Below are 15,075 nucleotides of genomic sequence, written 5' to 3'. Positions count from 1 at the left end.
AAGCACAACAGAGGCATGTCATTAGTGTTTCAGTAAAAACTGGTGCAGTCCTTGTGTGACTTTTGGCCTGTTTTTTGTAATTGTAGACATAGTGGCTTTATAAAATGTTTTTGTGGATTTTGTCTATTAATTTTGCACTGTATTATTGATTTGGGATTAACCTGTAGGTTTAATCCTTATAAATTTATCCTAGACCTGTCAACATTAGAGCATCATCTTCAACCACAGCACGTCACTGTAAGTGCAGTGGGTTAGAAGCAATGACTGTTATCAGCCATTACGCACGCACACACACACACACACACACACACACACACACACACACACACACACACACACTGTAACATACAGAAACATGTCCCGACAGGCTTAGACCCTGTACACCGGGAGGTATTACATGCTGTCGCTGTAATTTAATACAAGAGTTTTCAGAAGAGGGTTAAGCATTTTTACAGGCTGATTCACAAGTGTAAAAACATTATAAAACATGGGAATGACTACTGAGGGCGACCTGGAAAAGGAAGTGAATCAGGAGCCCTTAAATCGTTTTTAAGACCTGAGCAAGGACAGGACAGGTGTGGGCAGCATCCCAGGTGCACCTCCACAGGCCATGTAGCACCAGTAATCAGAAGTCAAGGATGCTAATGACAGGGTGCTGTTGTCGGAGAGCTGTACACTGACACAGAAGCACAAACAGTTACCACTCAGAGGGATTGCTTGCACGCACATCCTGTTTTATCACGACTGGCATTTTTCTTTCTCAACCTTCTCACACAATCTCCCTCTCCCTCGTCGACCACTCAGACATTTTCACACCTCGTTTGGATCTCTTACTTACTAACCCAAGCCAACACATACGCAATAAAGTCAAACAGCAGCTGTGCAGTTATATAAGTAGCTCTCTAACCTGTCTGCAAACCTGTTGACCTCCAGCCATTAGGGTCAGCTCAAAGGTCAACAAACAATTACAAAACAAAAAAGAATGCAAACCAAATTGATGACGTGGGAAATTGTTATTTACGTTTAGTTTTTTCACTTACTAAAGTTGAAATGAAATTTGAATCCCATTTGGTGTAAGGAAATATAAACTATAAACTAACAACCATATATAACTAACTACTACTCTGCTTATTGTGGTATTTTTCTTTTTTTTCCTTCCAAAAAAGGTAAAACCATTAGAAGTACATTTAAAATCACATTGAGATTTTTAATAATGCAAATAACTAAAATCCAGAATTAGAACCTAATCTTATTGACCAGTTGTGTGGTTTCTTTTATATTGATATATTATATTAAGTTTTTTATTAAATATTTCAATTTTTGGCTTTCTTTGATGAATGTTAATTACATAAGCCACTTGAAATGATGAATATACAAAGACAAAGTCAAAATATTTATTTGATATAATTTTGTTTTTGGCCACAACTGTTTCTGACACTATGAGAGGAGTGTATGTTTGCATTCTATTAAAGAAAAGATTAATGTAAGAGATTTGTGAAAGGTTATGTGAATCAAAAGCAGCCCATTGATAGATGAAATGAAGATTTGCCACCTGTGTGCTTTTATCTTGAGCTGCTGTTAATCTGCGGAGGGGGAAATTACCCCGTCTGTCACGGACTACAGGTCTGTTAGGACATGCATCCCCTGCTTTCCCCTTACTGGGGTGTGGTAACAGTGCTGGCACATTATGTCCTCAGTTCAGAAAACCCACCCCATACCAGCACCAGCACCAAGTACCTCTCAACTAGTGGTGCACTTTTTCCCCCTGAAAGATTTCCCTCATGGCGATGTCAGAAATGTAGTGAAGCAAACAGCAAGCGGATCTGGCCTCTGGTGTAGCCAGGATGTGATGTGATGATGAGATACCAGCGACACCACATGCTATTTTTAACTCTGTCCTTTCCCAATTAGACCACAGTCACAGCTAGCAACCCAGGCTTCATGTGTTTGTGTACGTCTGTGTGACCCCAAAGTCTGGTTTGTTATGTATCAGGGGGGCAACTGTCTAGCAGCTTGTCTCGGACACATCTTATATAATACATGTCTGCTGATTACAGGCCCGGTCAGGGCTTATTCAACAGCGCAACTTCAGCGGAATGCTCTCGTCCCTGAGATGCTGTGAGCTCATGGATGTCTCAATGTGGAGGTACGACCACAGTTACCGTCCTCTGTTACCCCGCTGACTGTAAACACACACCAGTCCTAATCTTCTGGGCCTCCAATAAGCTGCAGAGCATACAGGACCCCTGACATAGGAGCTGTGCTGAGGAAATAATGAGTTTACCAAAGTAGACACTTAGTGTGAATCCAAATTCCACTGAGATGTGATCAAAAATCATACTAAATTATCATTATACCATAGTGTTAAGGGTCTCCTTGAGTAACACAGGGATGAATGGAAAGGACCCATCGAGACTTCATCAAGAAACACAGACAACTAAATACGCAACTCACTGTGAAATTGAAGCAAGGGATGTGTAACTTCAAAAATCCATAGGGGGTGCCCTCCACACTCCCCTCCATGCTGACAGGCCCTCAGCAGCCCTCAGGGCCACAACTAACGCTCATGTCAGATTGGCATCTTTGATCTTACATAACCAGCTTAAATCCTGCAACTAACACCACCTACGCTGCAGAGCTCAGTGCAGAAAGAAAGCTTTTGTCTCTGAACAAAGCCAAAACACTACATCTGTCAGAAACACTCATTTGTTTTGAATTCCTCTTTTTATCCTTTTACATCAATACCAGGCACAATCCGGGCAGCAGGCCCAGATTGGCTAATTGGGGCCGGTCAGGTTTTTTGGCTGCGAGGGCCAGTCTTCAGTCATGGCACTGGGTTGAAATCATAGTTGAATAAAATCATGGATGCTGTCCCTGGGCTGCCTCCACTCGCAGCCCACTCTTTTTGTGTATTTATTTTTTCATGCAGCCAAACCGTGTCTGATGCAGCCATATGGATGCAGCACCGTTTTCTACACTGAAGCCGGCTGGTTAATGATGACGTATATTTACAGCACCTTGCTAAATAACAGAAAAAAACTTTACTCGTCCACTTTACAGGCGAGGCGCAGTTCATCTCAATCGAGCCTAATGTCTGTGTTTATTTGCCATATTTTGTTGTTTAATAAAGTTTGGTAAAAAAAAAAAGGTCACCTCGTACACTTCAGTCAGCGGTGCTTGTTGGAGGAAGCGGCAGCGAGCAAAAAGAAGCAATAAAAACCATGATAAAACAGATAATAGAAAGTGCAAAAACGGTTGGAAAGCTCTAGAAAGTGATGCTAGATGATCTAAACCGAGCAATTTTTTCATTAAAACCAGGGAGAGTGAAACGCCAAATGAAGACAATGAGACTGGTAAGCTTAGCTAGCGTCCGTGCAAAATACAATACAAATACAAATGACAATCAGAATCAGAATCAGAAATACTTTATTGATCCCGAAGGGAAACTCGTTGTTGTAGTTGCACAATATTATAATAGAGTAGAAATACAAGAAATAAAGAAATATAAGGAATTGGATAGTACGGATTTAAATAAAGGAATGTTATTAACATTATTTACATAATACACTAATTAAGGATAATTAAGGATTTGGAATGGTGAAAAGTTAAATAATAAAAATAATAATAATAATTGTGGTATTTGAGATTGCACACATGTCAGGCCAGTGTTATTGCACAAAACAGATAATACAGAGAATATTGTCCAGTTTCAACCTCTCTAAGTGTGTGTGTGTGTGTGTGTGTGGGTGTGTGTCAGACACTTAGAGGGGGAGTTAAAAAGTTTGATGGCCACAGGCAGGAATGACTTCTATGGCGCTCTGTAGTGCATTTTGGGAGAATGAGTCTGTCACTCAAAGTAGCCTGCAAACCAGCCTTCATGTTTTTGAATCAAAACATTTTCTTGTAGCTCTTCAGCAGCAGCTACTAGTCCAGTTTGATGCTAACAGTGACAATGATGAGCCAGTACCAAGCACTAGCCATGAGCCCAGAACTCCAGACTGGGCAGGTAGGATTGCTCATTTAGTGAATAAGAACTAATAGTAATGAAGAGTATGGTGTAGACTTGCAATATACAATACAATGCCCTGAGATAATCAACGATGCCAGATGATTAAGTATTACATGAATGAAGCTGACTTGACTTTATCTTAAAGCTTTGTAAAAAAAACTATCAGTGTGGATGGCACATCTATGTTGTTAACTGTTATAATAATCCTGAATTGTGAAGCAACACTAAGTATATTTGCACTGATTTGGAAAGGATATTTTACAAAAATGCACTGCCAGTCCCAGGCATGAAACTCCAGGGCGGAAAAGGAGTCTGTTGCCATACAATTTTTCATACAGTTTGTGTGTACTGTGGGTCCGCTGAAAGGAAGCTCTGGGTGGCAAGACGAGGAGGAGGAGGAGGAGAGGTGAGAGGATGTGGGGAGGACAGTAGTGGTTTGGCACAAGCCACTGTGGGTGAGTGTCAGCCCTCGTTGGCTGGTTGATGGAGAACATCATGCTATATAGTCCTGCACTCTGGGGTTTTTATAGAGTGAGAGTGAATGATTGAGAGAGTGATCATTATGGCTCCAGGAATAGCATAATTAGAGAGAAAGACCTTGCTGTCTCAGTGTCTGTGCATGTGTGTATGTTGTTTTTAGTCTTCCTTTTGGGAATAAAACACTATATAGCATCCCAGGTACATTTATATAATATATCATTTTCTGACACAAGTGGTACATTTCTAGAGATGCATGACCATTTCCTATTTACACATCTAGCAGACAGAGTAACATTTTCTTTCATTTGGAATCATGTTTCTGGTCACCTGGTGAATGTAAGTCAAAGATTCCCTCTCCTTTCACAGTTTTGGTCTTTGCTAACTCCTGAGGTCTCTTTAGCTGCTAAGTGCTCCACTATGCTACCAGGTAGTCACTAACTGTGTCTGTGTGCAGTTTTGTTCTGGGCAGGTAGCAGATGGTGAGGGTTTTTCAGAAAGGCTTTTGTGGCACAAAAAAACACCATGAGAGCGGTAAGAGTGAACCAATACAGTAAACCCCAGTTTTCACCGGATGCATAACAGCTGCGGATCCACTCCGGAACGGCGGCAGGGTCATTAGAGTTCCCATTAAAGTCAATGTGTGTATTTCCATGTACTGCGGAATGGCTGCGTCCCGGCTCCGTCCCAGCTCCGGCGATCCGCAGCCCTCCGGAGCAGATACACGGGGCTTCTACTTTTTTGCTGGGTGCCGGAAAGCTCTGCAGCAATTCAGCACACGGCAGATAGTGCGGGACAGGAGGTCGAGCAAGGAAACAAAATAAAACATCCAGTTAATTTTCAAAATAAAATAGGCCGTGCTCATGGAGGATCATATTTCCCTGCACTACACCTTGGAAACACAGCACAGAGATCTTTCCCCTCTGCTCCTCTGTATGGAAACTAACTGTTCTTGTTTTTGTGGTTCTGTTCTACATAAATTTGCAAGATCTCGTGGGCCCTTGAGACTGAGTCATGGCTGCAGCCGTTCCGCAACAAATATGTACCTGGTAGGTATTGACGGACGGCGGAGCACGGAGTCGTCACGCAGTGGAGTCGATCCGCAGCCTTTACGCATCCGGTGGAAATTGGGGGTAAAGTTGTGGAGCAGAAAACCAAAACAGTGTGCTGAAAACAGTTGTCCAACTCTCAGACCTCCCGTCTCATGCCCTCCCGGCTGGTGCTGTCCGCGAGCTTCGACTTTTCAAAATAAAAGCTCACGTTTGGTCCGCTATGTTTTCTTACGTTGGTGTTTTCGATGTTTTTGAACTACATAGTACGGTAATCATGCTAACGAATAAAAAAATTGTTTCAGCAGATGACTTACAACACGATGGAATTAGCAAAGCAGTTTTTTGTTTATATTTGCGGGCGAGATTTATTCAGTTTGAGAAATCGACCGGTCTCTAGAAAGCTACAGCTAAAATTGTCTGGCTACGTAAACAGGGAGGGACCCGAGTGCTAGCAATGGGGGCTGAGGCTGAGCGCTACATGGAGCTACATGGGAAAATATGCAGCAAACAAGCTACTTTGAAATTCTGTTTTTATGAATACAAAAGTTGGGTGAACCTCCCTCCTAGACTTAAAAAAGTTGAATGACCTTCCTCTCAACGAAGAATGAAAACACATGACCCTCCCCTATTTTCCTCTTGTTGTCCATTCCAAAATAACGGTCCCTTATTATCTGTGTTCACAGTCACTTTTCAAATTGGAATCAAAACCCTCAGGATCTGCCACTAGTCTCCTTAAGATGAGATGAGTTATGAAACCCACGTGACACAGATTCAGGAAATTACTGAGTTGAGCTGTCTCGCTTCTAAACCCTCTATGATTATAAAAAGATTTTTAGGTCTTTTGTATCCTTGTTTCTGTCCGTAAACGCAGGAAGCATTTAATCAACTCTCAAACCTAAATTCAATAGACCGTGATTGAAATGAGTCCATTACGTAAACACCAGACTGATGAAGAAGCCTAATCATAACATCAAATCAAGAAAATGTGGCTGTGATAGCGGTTAAACACACATCAAGGCTGCACTCAGGAAATAGGAAGTGAACACTTAGGGCAGCTGTGAACGGCAAATTGATTTTCTCCTTGGAACAAAAGCATAATCCTACTGCCTGCAAATGTAGCGCTCCACCATTTATGTTAACAAAGAACAGATTAAATGCTTACAACTTCACATACACGCACTAACGCACACTGTGAGCTAATTGCATACATGCATGTGGTGTTCACACTCACCATTCTCTACCGTCAGCTTGACTCGATTAGCTGTTATGGTGTGTGCAGCCGCTCTGCTGATGAAAGACAAGGAGCTTGGTCTGTCACTGCTGCACGGGCATTACTTGCACAACAGTTTACACAACAACGGAGCACTAAGGTTGGCCTTCATTAGAGGGATTAGAGGCCTAATCTAAAACACTGTTCAAGTCTCTCATCCCAAACCATAAACAGACCATCTAGGGGGGCCCTTCCCGCCTACACAAACCATAACATCTCAGACTTCAAACACTCCATCTGTAACCCCAACCTCTGAGTGCTACCCCCTCTCTCATCGACCCCTATCTCAGAGCAAGGGGTTGCAGAGGGTGATGGACCCCATGTGATGGTGCAGCTGTGGAATGATTTATTGGTGGGTTAATTGTTAGGTGAATGGGAATTGTACCCATAGGCTGCTAGTTCTACTTTGATAACAGGTTCACCTGCTATCAGATTGTAGCATACAGTTCATCAGCATAGTCTTTAGGACTGAAGGCCATGGAGGGAAGGTTAGAATCCAGGTAATAGCGTGTGTGCTGCTCTATTGCAGTAATTAAGTGTCATTTGTTTTGGACTTCTGACCAGCTGCATGGTGTCTGTCTACCAACAAGCTGCAATGGTCAACGGGCAGCCTTCTGATGACTGTGACCCTCAACCCTGTTATTCTGCCTCTCATGTGGTTTAACGAAAAGATGTACTTACCCGTGTTGTTCATGTTCATGTGAATAGTTTTGGTTTTATGTGCTTGAAGGTGCTTGAGGTTTTCAGAAATGCGTTTTTACAGCAACTCTACAACCCTAAAACATTAGGGAGTTGGAATTTTGTTTGTGCAGCCCAAAACATTGCTAAAATTACAACTAAATAGCTCAAGAAGTTTTCAGAAAACATTTTCCCATTATTAAGAATAATAATTATACATTTTATTACTTAGCCCTTTAAAACAGAGTGGCTTACAACAAGAGAGATCCAAACAACAACAAACTGAACCAAAACAATAATAAACAAAATATTTTTTTAAAAAGAAAGAAAGTGACACTTTCATCTATAGCTGAAATGTACCTTATTGGAAGGATGTTACGGGGCACTGAGCTATTAATGCTTCTGACATGAACCAAATTACCTTTTAAATTATTATCTAAAGATTATAAGGGGTCATGCAAAGGCAAAAGGCATTAACTTCCATTTAATCACTCACTTGATTGCGGGTCACTAAATAAAATCAGGTCATGATGTTAAGGATGACATCTATTACTACTATTACATGTCATTTAGCTGACGATTTTATCAAAATCGACTTCCAATTAAGTGCTTTCAACCCTCAAGGTGCAAACTCCAGACAACAAGTAGTAAGTGCAAGTACATTAGCTTTAAATAAGCAAGACTACAAAGAGCCATATAAAAGTGTAGTTTCAAGAAATATATAGATATATTTAGGTTTATCTGTGGTATAGTAGGAAGAGATGTGCTTTTAGTCTTCGGCAGAAGATACGTACGCTTTCGGCCATCCTGACGTCAATCAATAGGGCGCTCATTCCACCATTACATAAAATCTAGTCAATCATGGCACAAATATGCTTAGTATAATATAAACATAAATATAAAATAGAAGAGAAGTAATTTATTTGTATTTGAAGGTTACAAAGTGGCTTTTCAACTCACATATCATTAACACCTACTGTATTGTATTACCATATTCAATATTGGTATATAATTGGAATAAAACCGTACTATTTCTCAGCCTATTTTGTGGTACAACTGGTATTCTTAATATTGTGGTCAGTGAGTGTATATACCATCATATTTCATCAATGTCAATCCTAACAAAGTGGGCCTAGGCATACACTTGTGCAAATGTACTTAATTTATACCTAGTCCTAGGTCAGGGGTCATCCGTTAAAATTATATTTTGCAAAGGGCCAGAATGCAATCAGCATCATCATCAAGAATTAATTGAACATAAAGATGACGTCATTCACATGCATATGAAGTCGCCACGTTGGTTTGTTTTGGTCTCATAATACATCCATAGACACTCCAACAGAGAGGATTATTAGTTTAGCCAGCAGTGAAGTTTACAAGAATTTGTCCATATTTCAGGATTGTGGCAAAACTAAGACAAACAACACAACAGCTTTTGTTTCAGCTTGTTTGTCAAAATTTACTATTTAGAGTAGAGCTGTTTATGTAAACAGCACGGTGGATGAGAATGGACTGCCCGGACAGATCAGATTGAAATATATTGCTTCCTACATGTGAATGCCTGTAGACAGAATTTAATGTAGGTTTTAGTGTAGCCTACTTACAGTAACGGGCGTAGCGGTATCTTACCCAGTCAGGTACATGTGTCGTAACACACCTCTGCTGTGTGTGTGTGTGTGTGCGTGCGTGTATGTGCTTGCGCATCAATATTAAGAATCCTGTCAATCTTTCAAAATGTTATATTTGTTTCCAAACGAATTGTGCTTGAAGTTGCATGGCATTTTGTCTGGTTTACCTGGGTGCTGCGTCCGGTGTAACTTAACGTTAGAGCCGCAATACATATGCATTTACCGGGGGGGAAGATAGTCTACAATCTGGCTCAAATGAATACGGACGGCCATCCAATTAGGACAACCTCATCCACATTGTCAAATTCATTTAGATATTGAGCCAGTACATTGAAAATCTTTTAAATAACAGGAGCCTATTATTTTATTTATTATTTACCTTTAGTTAACCAGGAAGAGACTCATTGAGATCAAACATCTCTTTTTCAAGAGTGGCCTGGCCAAGACAGACAGCATTACAACCACACATACAGTACTTACAAACACAAAATACACCAAACCACTTAAAAACATAATGCAACTGAATCAGCAAATCCCTCAAAGGCAACCACAATTGTTAACACATCAGGCAAAACATCTACATCCAGACGTGGCTGCATCCCAGTCAATCAACATCCTCTTAAAAGCGACCAATGAGACCAGCTCACTAAGTTTCATGGATTTCTGTAACTTGTTCCATGTAGAGGGAGCAGAAAATGTAAGCGCCTTTTTCAACAGTTCAGTTCTAATTTTTGGAATCGACAGAAGGAGAAGATCCTGGGAACAAAGATTGTAAGTCCTGATACTATTTACACTGATATAGGTCAGAAGGTAGGATTGAAGTAGACCTAAAAGAGCCCTGCATATGAAGGTACGCCATTGTTGAAATCTCTGTGTTGATATCGAAGGCCATCCAACACGTTCATACAGTTCACAAAGGTGAGTGAGGGATTTAAAACCAGTGATGACCCTTAAAGCTCCATGGTATACAGTGTTTAGTGCATGTAAACTCTGAGATGAAGCATGCATGTATAAAACATCTCCTTAGTCAAGTACAAACATAAAAGTAGCAGCAACAAGTCTCTTTCTAGATATAAAAAGAAAATGCTGAAATAAAAACCTAGTTTAAGTTTTAATTTTTTTGCTAGCTGCTGAATATGATGTGTAAAAGAAATATATCTTATATCTGTACTTAGAAATGCATTCGATCTTCATACCCTGGGAAGTGAGTATAAAGTATAAAGTTCACTCTCCACAATGCTGTCTTTGGGCAAAAAATCATGTTGTGAGATTGATAACGGTTAGCTAGCTGGCCTGTATATGTTTCTTGTAATGTTTACCTTAGTTATTTATTTCTTACCTTGTTTTTGGTGTGTGCGTTTCAAAGCCATTTTCTCTCTAGTCTACAATAATGGGTCATTCTTAAAGCTAGGGTAAACCTTAGTAAAAAACAACACTCCAATATTTGCTTTAAGATTCTGTGTGTGTCAGAAATACTTGACATTAGATGACAGTAATAATCAAAGCATAACACTGTTGCTCCAGTGCAGAAAAGAGTAACTTTGTTGTAATGGGCAGCAAAACAAAGGCAGAGTACCTTCACTACATTTGAGCATTGTGAAGCGCCATGAAACAAAGACAACGAACCGTAACTGATGTTACAGTATTGTGCCTTGGCTTATCTGTGGCTTTTGAAGTCACGGCAAAGACAACACACAATTTTCTCCACAAAACAATAAATTGACCCAAGATATTTGTCCTTATGATAACGCAGATCTTGAATGTTCCAAAAATGACAATACTTAATTTTCGACCAAAATTGAGTTACGCTCCTTTCGCTTTGCACGGCAGTATTGCTCTGCTATGTTTGGACACAAAAGTATAATATCATAAAGCATAAGTTCCTACACTACATCTCCCACCATAACATATGGAAAGTTAGTCCCCCTCCCCTTATGGCTGCTGTCAAAGGCTCTATGGCTAAAAAAAACAATAACAAAGGAGACAGAGGTGAGCCCTGTCTTGTTCCCCTTACAAGAGCAAAATGTTGTGAAATAACCTGTTACTCTTCACCACAGCCTCTCTGTGCTTATACAGCTCTTTAATCCACTTTATATCACTGCCGCCAGAACTACACTTTTCCAAAATGTCAACCATTCAACATCGAGGGAAATAGCAGCTATTGGGGATTGTCTATCAGAGCATGCACTATTAATGAGACGAGCTACGCCTGCAAATAAACCCCACCAGATCAAGATGAATTAGAGAAGCAATAACTTTATTAAATCTATTTACCAACATTTTTAAAATAATCTTAAAGTCTGTAATACTTCTTTATTAAGAATTAATGAAAGAAACATTTTGAACACACTTATGTGAAATATGTTTATCATTTAAATGCATGTGTTTAGCATCATTTTCTGTATTTGATTTTTGTTTTTTTGGAGTGTTTCTACTCATCTGACTTTCTAAATGATACTAATTTTATCCCACCTGTTGTCCCAATTATCCAATCAACTCACATCCCTGAATACATGCATAAAAAGGTCAGCACATTTGCTGCAGTGATCTCCATCAGCAAGTTATTTCAAAGTCTAGGAGCTCAAATTGCAAAGTAATTTTGACATCTGTGTATAAAAAACAATAAAAATCCACAAACCTCTCTGTGATAAAATAAGTCAAGGAATTTCTTTCTGCTGAAGAGATAGCCTCGAAAACAGTGTGTTCTGTGGATTATCCAGTGTGCCAGTGACAACACTTCTGTGAAGAGGTGTTACTGTTGGATTTTTAAATGTAGCACACACAGAAGCTAACATTTCAAATTCAAAGATCTTTAAACCTCAGCACATTACACCAAAACAATCTACATGGCTAGTTGGTGAGGCTCCGTTCTTGTAATTGGTGTGAAGTAATCCTTTAACAGAAAGAAAGTAAGATAGAATATGAGAGAATTTGTGTGGCTCAAATTTAGACAGAGAGGGAGAGAAGGATCTGACAGGCCCGATAACGTAGACTGAGCATAATAGGAGTTGGTATAATCAGTCCTGTGGCATAAAGCTAATGGACAATTTTCAGCAATTTTCTGTTTCCTGATATTAACTACAATCAGCAATCAACCTGCACTGCAATTCATGACCTTTTTAAAAACGCATTTAAGAATAGAAACTATGCTTATATTTTTTTAACCTTGTACCAATCTTGAAATGGATTTACATGTAATTGCCAGAATTGGGGGGTACAGAAAAAAACAAATAAAGAATCAGCACTCTCTCTTGCTCATTAGCCTTACATGGACTGAAGAAGAAATTAACGTCAACTTGAATTTCTGTTTTGAACACATGGAAACCGAAACCAGACTATGGAATCTAAGAGAGTGAGGTGGAGACGGAGTTGATCGAGTACATGATGGAAAATCAACTGCCACATTTTTAACAGTGTGATTGGATTGGTTTTGGCGTGCCTCTACCAACGCCGCCCTGGAATCTATACCTTTTTATTGTTTCCCATAATGTGGGTACTGGCAGAAGCACACAGAAAAAGGTATCCCTGTGAAACCATGCAAGCAGTGAAGTAATCACCCAAATACGTCCTTGTTAGCCCAAGTCCAGTTGACACTCACTGGGCTGTTACCCAAGCTAAAAATGCGTCTCCTTTTCTTTCATCTCCCCTCCCTTTCATTCTGCACGTGAGAGCTTTACTGGGTGCTGCTGGTCCGTGGCCTAACTGAGGCCTTAAGCCCCCATCCTGTAAAGTAGTGGGATGCCAAGTATCCTCTGATTTACAGCTTGGAGCACACGCTATGCCTTTGCTCCTATGAACTATAAAAGGCAAATGAGAGCAAAATGTCCAGATCCCACTTGCTATATTAACCTACATTCTTTCCAATGGAGTAGAGCTGCTGCATGAACTGACTATAACCACATGGTGGAAAGAAGCAAAGCTTCCAGGCCCCAACAGAGAGCCAATGTGAGGGGCAGATTGGAATGGGTTGGGATAGCGGTCTGATAAGATGTTCTTGCACACTGTATATAGAGTAGGCTAGTCAATAACATTAATTTTCTGCTACACAACACAGGCTCCACAGCCTTGTCCTGTCTCAAATCATTTTAAATATTTCCTCAGGTGTTTAAGGTAGAAACACCTGGAGACCTGAGTGATAAGAAGTCAGTGAGAGAAAAGCGAGTGGGATCCATGTTCAGGTCTGATATGAGCAAGAGTCTACAGCTATACTAGCAGCTCTTTCAGGCTGTTCTGAGTCACAGCGGTGCTTTATGCTAAATGCTAAAATGCAGATGTTTAGGTATAATGTTTAGAACCCTCAACTGCCTTAATCCCACTCGATTCTCTCAGAAGTAGCTTTTCTATGATTTAGCACTGTTTCTCACTGGCCTCTGGAATGCGACGGATGACAGATCTATTTTCCTACATTGTTTCACCTGCTCTAAATGGAACCACATGCTGCACAGGACCCCGCCTCTTCTTTGTCTGTAATTGGAAGCACATGCACAGTGAAGCCAAGGGTAAAGCAGAACCACCACAACCAACAGGCCCTTCACCTCCCCTCCCCCCTGGGTCTGGGGTGCCACATTTTGGTCCAGGCCAAGTGGCAGGCCACAGTGCATTGAACTAACTGACATGGCATTACACGTCAAATTAAGTTCAATGGGACGACTGTATCGTGTGTCCTGCAAGTCTTTCAAGCCCTCGGACTGAAATTTGAGTGACAATTGAGAGTCTGCTGAGGAAGGAGTCCTAGACATCGAGTCTGAAATGCTTTGAGAACACATTCAGTTACTTAATTGTACATTTGCCACGGCTTGTGAAGTCTGAACAAGACAGGCCATGGATTTAGAGCGGACGTATCACCAACTCTTACATCACTGCAAGATTGCATAAGGGAGGAATGCATATACTGTAGATTAACCTCATCAGTCACGTTAATTTACCATGTTTGTCAATGATGTATGGAATCATTTAGTGGTATCCAGAGGGAGAGAAACAGAACTCTCTATGTTCAATGAAACCCAAGGTTTGTTGGCAAGGATTTTTAAAATATTTTATCTATTATGGTAACTGTTCAATCACATTTTCTGTATATTTTATTTTCCCACATGTGTTTTAATTATTGTTAATGTCTTTGGATGTTTCAATCAGACTGAGCTCATGAAATGCCGTATGTATGATACGCCAATTTGTATGGCGTGTTATCAAGACGCAATCTCGCTTTTTAGCGTGTTTATAAACGCCATTTGGCCTCCATCGACTTACATAACCATGCGATTGCGTGTGAATTGACGCTGTAGCGAGTAGTATGAAAAGGCAAAAATCCGTAAAGGGAGGTTGGTCGTGGAGGTGGATGGGTAAAACACAAGACTTTTACCCAGGAGACCAGTGATTGTGTCTCGCGTGTCACGTTTCCTTCATGTCCCGTGTAAGTGTGTCTGTTTACGTCCGCCGTACAGAGCGTAGACATACACCCGGATAGCTCAAAATGTGTACAGATAACACGCCACTTGCCTTAAGAAAGTGGCTGTGTGTGTTTATGCGAAGTCATGATGTCATGTTATTTGGATCGTCACTCTGTGTGTGATGTATGTATGATGCTGATGTACAATTTACAGTTTGATTCTAGAAAGATATTTTGAAATTCATCTGCAGAATGTCAGTACTCACCTCAAATCTAGTCAAGTCAATCACGTGCCAATGTGCTACTCACACAGTAGTGTACAGTACAAGTGGGTTGTGGAAAAAACAAACCTCTATAAGTCCAAACATTTTGAAATTATATAATTCGTTTATATCATATATTCAGAAGTTCTCTAAATAAAGGAAAAGAAATAGATTTGTAACAAGCTCATTGAACTTTTTTTATAACAAAACAGTGGACACAAGTTATTATTTCAAAAGAGTATTTGTATATCTAAAAAAAAATCATGTTTGGAGAGGATATGTTTTTTATATATCAAAGGTCAAAACTTGAAA

General features: G+C 40.2%; 1 long non-coding RNA gene across 1 annotated transcript in view; it reads right to left on the bottom strand.

Annotated features, from left to right (window-relative positions):
- Nucleotides 1-1,082: 1,082 nt before the first annotated feature.
- Nucleotides 1,083-15,075, bottom strand: part of LOC116693364 (uncharacterized) — a 15,375-nt gene continuing 1,382 nt past the window's right edge. The window contains exons 2-3 of the long non-coding RNA XR_004332906.1: nucleotides 10,171-10,176; nucleotides 1,083-1,095 (exon numbers count right to left, since the gene is read on the bottom strand). This is a non-coding gene — a long non-coding RNA (uncharacterized LOC116693364). The remainder of the gene's footprint in view (nucleotides 1,096-10,170; nucleotides 10,177-15,075) is intronic.

This window comes from Etheostoma spectabile, chromosome 8 (genome assembly GCF_008692095.1).
Source record: "Etheostoma spectabile isolate EspeVRDwgs_2016 chromosome 8, UIUC_Espe_1.0, whole genome shotgun sequence".
In the NCBI taxonomy this organism is placed as follows: domain Eukaryota; kingdom Metazoa; phylum Chordata; class Actinopteri; order Perciformes; family Percidae; genus Etheostoma; species Etheostoma spectabile.
Note: the sequence above shows the minus strand (reverse complement) of the source record. Positions and strands in the feature narration are given on the sequence as shown.